The sequence below is a fragment of the Salvelinus sp. IW2-2015 genome, linkage group LG3, assembly GCF_002910315.2.
Source record: "Salvelinus sp. IW2-2015 linkage group LG3, ASM291031v2, whole genome shotgun sequence".
Lineage (NCBI taxonomy): Eukaryota > Metazoa > Chordata > Actinopteri > Salmoniformes > Salmonidae > Salvelinus > Salvelinus sp. IW2-2015.
The window spans coordinates 9632365-9641592 of NC_036840.1; the positions used below are offsets into that span (position 1 = coordinate 9632365).

A 9228-nucleotide genomic window follows, 5' to 3' on the forward strand; every position below is an offset into this window, starting at 1 on the left:
TGTGGCCTCCCCTCCACCATTCCCTGAGGCTTATCGTCCACCTTCACCACAATATGTGGCCTCCCCCCCATGGAGTCCACTCTCGTCTGTTGATGTTGGTGATCATGACAATGAGTAAGTCATCCCTGTAAATAATTCAATGTCTTGTTATTACAGAGGAATTGTGGGAAGTATCTGAGCTTTGTTATTCTGAATGTCTCTTTTTTAGTGTTGACCTCCAATGACTGCTGAAGTTAATGAGCAGCAATGTTGACTCTGCTTTTGCCCCTGATGCCAACCAAATTAACTTGAGGGACAACGTTTATGATTGTGCAATGAGAGGCTTGAAGAGAGCCCGCTTTCATCCGGAGGCAAAAATAAACATTGTTTTTAGGGATGCTGACGGAAAAGGGGCAGCTGATGAGGGTGGTCCCTCAAGGGAATTTCTCCGGCTGCTAATGAGTGCCATCCATTCCTCTGCAATATTTGAGGGACCTGATTGGCAAAAATGCCTTTCTTGCAACTCTCAAGGTGAGTTACACTTTTACACCAACAAAGACACGCTTGTTTATGGCAATAAGTATGAATTCAGTATGACATTTGATTTTTGTATGTTATGTAATTTGTCCTTTATTTACTGTTTATCTTCTGTGTGACAGCACTCTATGATGTCTTATACAAGCAGATGGGCCGCATGATTGCTGTCTGTCTGGTACATGGGGGTGTAGAGCCCCAAAATAATTCAGAGAGGCTATACAGGCAAGTGTGTGGCCTACAATCTCCTGTGCCAGAACTGAAAGAAATTGCGGAATATGACTTCAGAGAGAAGTTGGAGAAGGTAAGTCACTTTATACTCAGACGGATGTTATGTTACTGTTAATTTGCACTAAGTTAGCATTTTTTTTAGGGTTGTAGTTGTTCATGAATTCTTTTCCACATGGATTTGGTTTCCTTTTAAGGGTAGTGATAATCAGTTTATTGTTTTGCTAATTTGTCACAAAACACTGTTGACTATTGAACTAACACTATTGAACTATCTAAGATCCAGTTAGCACAAACTGTTGACGAGGCACAATCGGCGGTCATGGAAGCCTCCGAACAACTGGTCATGTTGGGTTCAGTGCGATACATTCGTACACTGGAGAGTGATGACCTGGAGGAGTCAGCCACAAAGTTCTACTTAGAAAGCAGGCTACGGGATGCTCTTGAACAGTGAGTTTCCATATATCTAAGGAATCTCATAAGCTCAGTTAAATTCTTCAGGGCAAATTCATTATGGGACTTTTTTTACTTTATAGATTCAAAGAGGGTCTGGAGTGTTTAGGTCTCCTGCCTTACAAGAATAGACACTCAAGCCTCTTCAGAGAAGACTGAGAAGCCAAGTCTAGGTCCAAGAGGCTTCTATACAGCTTCTACCCCCAAGCCGTAAGTCTACCGAACATCCAATCAGACTATTTGCATTGCCCCCCCTCTTTTACGCTGCTACTACTCTCTGTTATTATCTATGCATAGTCACTTTAATATCTCTACTTACATGTATATATTACCTTGACTAACCGGTACCCCCTATATATAGCCTCGCTATTGTTATTTTGCTGCTGCTCTTTAATTATTTGTTACTTACATTTTTTWTTTTTGTTTAGGTATTTTTCTTAAAACTGCATTGTTGGTTAAGGGCTTGTAAGTAAGCATTTCCCTGTAAGGTCTACAGCTGTTTTATTTTTATTTGATTTAAAGAGAATTCATTTAAGGGCACTAATCCAAAATGTTTTGTCACGGTTCTCTAAAGTAGAACCCTGGACCCTGAAAACCTCCCTAACAAGGATCTCGGACGTCTCAGTGGCAGATGGAAGCTTGGAGATGGGGACAAAGTGAGCGAACTTACTGAATCTGTCCACAATGGTCAGAATGACCGTGTTCCCAACAGAAGAGGGCAACCCCGTGACAAAGTCCAGGGCCAGATGCGACCAAGGTCGCCGGGGAATAGGTAGGGGGTGAAGAAGCCCAGAGCTGGGCCGATTGGTACTTTTATTCTGCGCACAAACAGGACAAGCGGCAACAAACCTCCGGGTATCTTCTCCCATGGCAGGCCACCAAAATCGTCTGCGCAGTAGCGCCATAGTCCGGGCAACGCCAGGGTGACAAGCTATCTTGCTGGCGTGGGACCACTGAAGGACATCAGAACGGACCGACTCAGGCACGAACAACCGACCGGGTGGACCGTTACCGGGGCCGGGCTGCGTCCGAAGGGCCGCCATCACCTCCTCCTCAATCCTCCATGTAACGGTTCCCACGACAAGGTTCTGGGGAATAATCGTCTCAGTCTTGGCCCCACTCTCCTCCGTCTTGGAGAACATCCGGGACAAGGCGTCCGCCTTGCCGTTCTTCGACCCAGGTCGGAACGTCAGGGAAAAATTGAAGCGTCCAAAAAACAAAGCCCACCTGGCCTGACGGGAGTTGAGACGTTTAGCCGATTGCACGTAAGCCAGATTCTTGTGGTCAGTCCAGACCACAAACGGTTGCTCCGCTCCCTCCAACCAGTGACGCCACTCCTCCAAGGCAAGCTTCACAGCGAGAAGCTCCCGGTTACCCACATCGTAGTTTCTCTCAGCTGGTGAAAGACGACAAGAGTAGAAGGCGCAGGGATGGAGTTTACCGTCAGTGGAGCTACGCTGGGACAGGATGGTGCCCACCCCCACATCAGATGCGTCCACCTCAACAACAAACTGACGGGAAGTGTCAGGTTGAGAGAGAATCGGGGCGTTGGTGAATCGGCTCTTCATGTTCAGAAATGCTCGGTCTGCCTCAGGAGTCCAACAGAAAATTCTGGTGCAAGACGTCAGAGCAGTTAAAGGGGCGGCCACCCGGCTGTAATCACGGATAAACCTCCGATAGAAGTTCGCAAATCCCAGGAATCTCTGGAGCTGCAATCTCGTACCGGGCCGGGCCCAATCCCGAACCTTCTCTTGGTCCATCTTGATCTCACCCCTGGAGATGATGTACCCGAGGAAGGATGTAGTGTGGGCGTGAAAATCACACTTCTCTGCCTTCACAAACAGACGGTTCTCCAATAACCGCTGCAGGACCTGCTTAACATGCTGGATGTGGCTGGAAAGCTCCTTGGAGAAAATCAGGATGTCATCCAGGTAAACGAACACAAACAGACCGATCWTATCCCTCAGCACGTAATTCACCAAACTTTGGAACACTGCTGGAGCGTTGGAAAGTCCAAACGGCATCACCTGGTACTCGAAATGTCCCATAGGTGTATTGAACCCAGTCAACCACTCGTCCCCCTCTTTGATCCGAACCAGATGATACGCATTGCGTAGATCAAYCTTCGTAAACACAGTAGCACCCTGTAAAGAATCGAAAGCGGAGCTCATCAAGGGCAGGGGGTACTTGTTCTTGACCGTAATATCATTCAACCCCCGATAATCAATACACGGTCGAAGAGAGACATCCTTCTTACTCACAAAAAAAAATCCAGCTCCCAGGGGTGATGACGAGGGACGAACGAGACCTGCAGCAAGAGACTCCTTTATGTAGGTCTCCAGGGCTTCCCGCTCAGGTCGAGAGATACTGTATAACCGTCCCTTGGGAAAGGCAGCTCCAGGGAACAGATTAATCGTACAATCATAAGGTCGGTGGGGAGGAAGTGACTGAGCCTTCTGCTTACTGAACACCTCACCCAACTCGTGATATGTTTCAGGAACCAGGGACAAATCAGGAGGAGCAGACTCACTGACCCTACTGGGGACAGCATGAGAACAGGCAGTCCTGAGGCAGTTAGCATGGCACTCAATGCTCCAACTAGTTACCTTTCCAGTCACCCAATCGAACGAGGGATTGTGTTCTCTTAGCCAGGGGTATCCAAGAACCAGAGGAACATGGGGGGAAGGCAAAATMAAAAAAGAAATAACCTCAGAATGATTCCCCGACAACAACATCTTAACCGGTTCAGTCCTCATAGTGATCCGTGCCAGACTACTGCCGTTCAGAGTGGTTGCTTCAATGGCTTCCGGTAATTGCTCCTTGGAAAGCCCCAGCTGTTCCACTAAGTCGGCATCAATGAAGCTGTCATCGGCACCTGAATRGATGAAAGCGTTAATCGCTAAACTCTGATTCTTATTTATGAGGGTAGCAGGAAAACGAGGTCTGACAGGGCTCTTGAGAGGTTGAAACTGGCTCGCTAACAAACCTCCCAAACTTAACGAGCCGAGCAGTTTAACGGGCGCTGAGGACAAACGGAGATGTAATGTCCCGAGCTACCACAGTAGAGGCAGCTGTTGGTCTCACGTCTACGTTGGCGCTCGTCCTTAGTTAACCCGTGCCGCCCCACTTGCATAGGTTCAGGATCTGGCGGCAGGACTCCTCCACTAATCCCGTGTGAGGAAACATGATTAACACCTTCTGGTCCACCTCCTGACCCGAATGGTAACCGAGTAGCTGATTGATTGGACCGGACCCACTGCTTCTCCCTCCTTCTCTCTCGAACTCTGTTATCCACCCTAATAGATAATGCGACCAAACTGTCCAGGTCACAAGGCTCCGGATAGGAGATCAGCTCATCCTTGAGTTTCTCCGACAACCCCTGGTAAAAAGCCGCTTGTAGTGCCTCCTCATTCCACCCACTCTCCACAGCCAATGTCCGGAACTCAATCACAAAGTCTGCCACGTAACGAGCTCCTTGGCGAAGAGAGAACAACCGCTTAGCTGCGTCCTTACCTCGGACTGGATGGTCAAAAAGCTTTCTCATCTCTGCCGTGAACTCCTGGTATGACGCCATGCAGGTGTCCTGTTGTTCCCAAACAGCTGAAGCCCATTCCAAAGCTCTACCACGCAGCAGTTCAATAACAAAAGCTATCCTAGCCTTGTCTGTGGTGTAAGAGTGGGGCTGCAGATCAAACACTAAACCACACTGCATAAGAAATGAACGGCATCTTCCCAAATCCCCTTCGTATTTATCAGGCGTCGGTACCTTGGGCTCACGGAAGGAAACCGCTCCAGAAGCGGCAGGTGAGAGGGGTGAAACAGGTGGTGGAGAATCCGCCGGCAAACTGAGCTGATCCTGGATACTCGCCAAGCTAGCAGAGAAGTTCTGGACTGAAATCGCTATCTCCTGTAGCGCCGTGCTGTGTTGTCCCAATATATTCCCCTGATTGGTAATGGCATGTCGAACGGAGTCCAGGTCCGCTGGGTTCATTCCTGGCCGGATCGTTCTGTCACGGTTCTCTAAAGTAGAACCCAGAAGCAGACCAGGACAAGGAGAGTAAGACGAAGGTGAGTATTTATTTACAAGTTTAAATGTAGTGATAGAAAAATCCAAGTAGCGGAGCGGGCAGCGGAGGTGAGTTGATGGAATTGAGTAAGCAGATCCAAGGAAGTAACTGAAGTCACCAACGACCAGGTAGGGATGGGATGAGTGTTCCGGGTGAATGACTGTAGACAGAAAAAACGGAGGTAAGTTCAAGGCAAGCAAGACGTACAAAACAACAAAACAAACTCTATCAAACTGGAGGCTGATACGCTGGCACAACATACTGTTCATGGCTAACGATCCGGCAGGGAATGGATGTCAGGTCAGCGCTTATGAAGTGGAGGGGTGATGATCAGGACCAGGTGTGCAGATAGCTGATGGGATACAGGTGCGGGTACTCAGAGATCCTCCAACTAGCTACGTCGCCCGGCAACCAGACAGGGTGCGTTCCAGGACACCGGAAAAAACACTCCAGGACAGAACACAGGCAAAAACAGACTCAGGAAGCGGGATTCGTGACATGTTTATTGTATGTCTACCTAGTAAAGTTCGTAATACTGTAGCCAATGTTAATTGGTGACGTGTTCCAAAATGATTGATATTAGGAAAGTTTGCGACAGGATTGGCCATCAGGAAAAAAAAGTTGTGTAGCGAAAGTTTTCAAAAACATTACAACCAACCAGAATCAATTGGACACAGTAATACATAATGCCGCTTTAATATTTTAATACATGTATGATTTCTTAGTTGGTAAACTGAGAATTATGCAAAAAAGTTAAGTCATGTATGTCAAGGTGTAACGCTCGTCGTTAGGTGGAAGAGAGGAGGACCAAATCGCAGCGTGGTACGTTTCCATATTTATTGGAACACTTACTTTAACACGAACAAAACAATCAACAAAACGAAACCAACGACGCTACAGTCTTGAACGAGAGAACATAAAACACATGAACGCACGAACAGGAACAATCACCCACAAACAAACAGTGAGAAACAGCCTACCTTAATATGGTTCCCAATCAGAGACAATGACAAACACCTGCCTCTMWTTGAGAACCATATTAGGCCAAACAATAAACCCAACATAGAAACACAAAACATAGAATGCCCACCCAGCTCACGTCCTGACCAACTAAACAAATACTAAACAAAGGAAATAAGGTCAGGAACGTGACACAAGGGACTATAATGTTACAATATGTGCAATGTTACCATAAATAAATCTTACAGTAAATATGGACAATTCATTTACCTGTGTTATGGCAATTAAAACAGACACTGTATTTGGTACATAGCTCGTGGTGCAGCAAGTTGATGAGGGTYGTGGAGAAGCACTGGTGGGACTTTTTTGAGTGATGTGACTAAAGGCAGAAAAGGAAATCAGGGGATATCAGAACCTGCTGATCATCTCTGTCAATGTACAGTAGATGGGAGAAAGGTCATTAAGTCTCACCATCTACTTTGTTTTGCTTACGCTGAGGCCGTTGTCCTATCACCATCATGTCAGGTCCCACAGCTCCTTCATGTCCTCATGAATACTAGTGATCAGGTGTACCTTGGTAGTGTTGTCAGCATGTTGAGGTGTTAGGTCTGTTCTGGGGATACACATTCTTGTGATAATGTAAAAAATCTAATTTGTTTTTACAGTGTTTACACCCAGAGGCCTGAGTCTGCTAATCAGTTTGTGGGTCAGGATGGTGTTGAAAGCGGAGCTATAAAAGAAAGCACACTGACATTTGAAAAATGCATAATTGACAAATTTGTTGGGACAATAGGCAAACTGGAGTTGGTCCAGCAAATCTTTTTCTACCGTGTGCTACACAACATCTATTGTTCACGTTTTTAAAATCGATATCGACCTGGCTGCAGTGGAAATGTTAAGAAGCGTCGATATCATGGGGATCTAACTTCTAACGTCCTTTCCTGGTACACCCACACAGACACTGCTGTCAAAAATGTAAATCGGCGGCTCTCCATCCTACGGTGGCTGAAGAAGTTCTGCCTGACGTCAAACATTAACAAGTGTCGGATTGAAGTATCTGAAAAAATGTAAAGAGAACCATAAGAGAAGACTCCTTTTTTTTGTAATCTTTACTGGCACAGTGGTTTTAAAATCATTTCTAATTGTAGTCACTTTCAATTGATTCATTGACTCCAAGAACCATAGATTGTTTGTAGTTCATAACATTAACACACAACTGACATTAAATGTTGCTTGACCGTAGATTGTTTTAATAACATTGGATATTTGATTGGGCTTAATGTTGCATATCTTGCAGTGTTGTGCATGCCAACCAGGTGAGAATCACCAGAATTAACTGTGATACTTGATGAATCAGGTCTTCTCTGCTGCTTTATCAGCCTCCCCCTTGCCCACTCCAAGCTCCTCTGCATGGTTCCCTTCTGCAAGACACAATTGTGTGAAAATAAAGCGGAAGGAATGGGAATCCTATTCCTTTGAAGCAGTACTATATAGTTCTGGGTGTATGCCTGAAGTTGTTATTATACCCTAATTGGCTTCGATGGAATGTGAACGTGCACATTAAAGTCTACTCTGTTCGAAAGCTGATATGTTGTAGATGTTAGCAAACGTTTTACAAGGTTGTCACTGGCCAAATTTGCTTCATGTGAGCTTTTCAGTGTCTTAATGCTAATCGCTAGCATTGAAATGACAGCCAGTCAGGCTGAAGAAGTTGCCTACCTTCAGCTGTTGTTTTGCTTAAATACAAGGTTTTGGGCTAAAAATGTAACACAAAAACATGTCTTGCTTCAGTACTTGCCGATAAGTCACATTTAGGTAGCCTGTCTTCCTTTAGTCAATTATAAAGCAAATTAAAGACAACGTAGTCCAAAAATCTACCAGGATTAGCGTTAGCCCCCAGCAGGATGTTTTTGGAGTATCTCCGTTGTCTTATCTATGTATGCCTGGCCCTGCATTCAAGCTAGTATGTAATTTACCTTGATAGTATTAACATAATCCAATGTGTTTCCATGGCTGTTATAGTAGACATGTTTTTTCAGCAGGGTTTTTAGTAAAACACAAGAGACGCCTTTCACTGCGGCTAGCAGTATGGCCGGGCAGAGTTTGAGGCTAACTATATGATATAATATGTCTGGGGTTCGAGGCTACCAACGTCAGCTAAATTAGCTGGCCAGTATCTGACTTAGCTTATGCTTAGCACTGCTGATCCTGGTGCTAGATTAATGTTAGCTGAATGTTATAGCCAGCGATGAGAAACAGATCCTTCCACTGTAAACTAGCTGATAAACTTTATGATTCAGTAACAACAATTTTAAAAAGACAAAATCGTTACCTTGTGAAGGTTCATACTCTGCTTYCAGTGGAAAAGGAAGTTCCCTCAAACTGTGAAATCTGGTTGAAAGGAAGAGCTAGTGAAATTGGCTGGTAAAATGTGCATATTAAAGAATGCATTAAGTTAGCGTGTGTAGATGTATATTTAGCAGCTGTAGGCGGTAATTTGATGAGTGCAGGACTGCTTGCAGCCGTTTATTTAGCACATGTTGGACCTCCTGCAGGCACATTTGCACGCGCTTATTTGTCACGTGTAGGCGTTAATTTAGCACGTGAAGACGTTAACTTAATGCATGCGCGCGTTAATTTAGCGCCTGCACCTACTTACTTTACATGCGTAGCATTAAAAAGACCGCGTTTTGACCTTGTGCTTCACAACCCAAACGGCGTTCCATAGGACTCGATCCAGGATCTCTAGTGATACTCCTAGCAGTGTCTTAGACCACTGCGCCACTCGGGAGGCCTCAATTTGACTTTTTATTCACCCTCAATCTGTATTCAGAATGACTCAGGGTTAGAAATATTGTAAAAGGAGACTACCTAAACCATTTTAACTGGAACAACCATTTCAGTAATGGGGGCAATAAATCTAACTAAATGATTGGATTAGTTTAGAATAATTGATGTTATTTATTTATTATTTATTAATGAATCAATCAATYTACATGCAAAAACA

General features: G+C 45.1%; 1 long non-coding RNA gene across 1 annotated transcript; it reads right to left on the reverse strand.

The window, feature by feature from the left end:
• Window positions 1-5252: 5252 nt before the first annotated feature.
• On the reverse strand, window positions 5253-5947 carry LOC139029444 (uncharacterized). The gene is made up of 2 exons (XR_011481744.1): window positions 5524-5947; window positions 5253-5421 (listed from the first exon to the last, which is right to left on the reverse strand). It is a non-coding gene; the product is annotated as an uncharacterized lncRNA (long non-coding RNA).
• Window positions 5948-9228: the final 3281 nt, after the last annotated feature.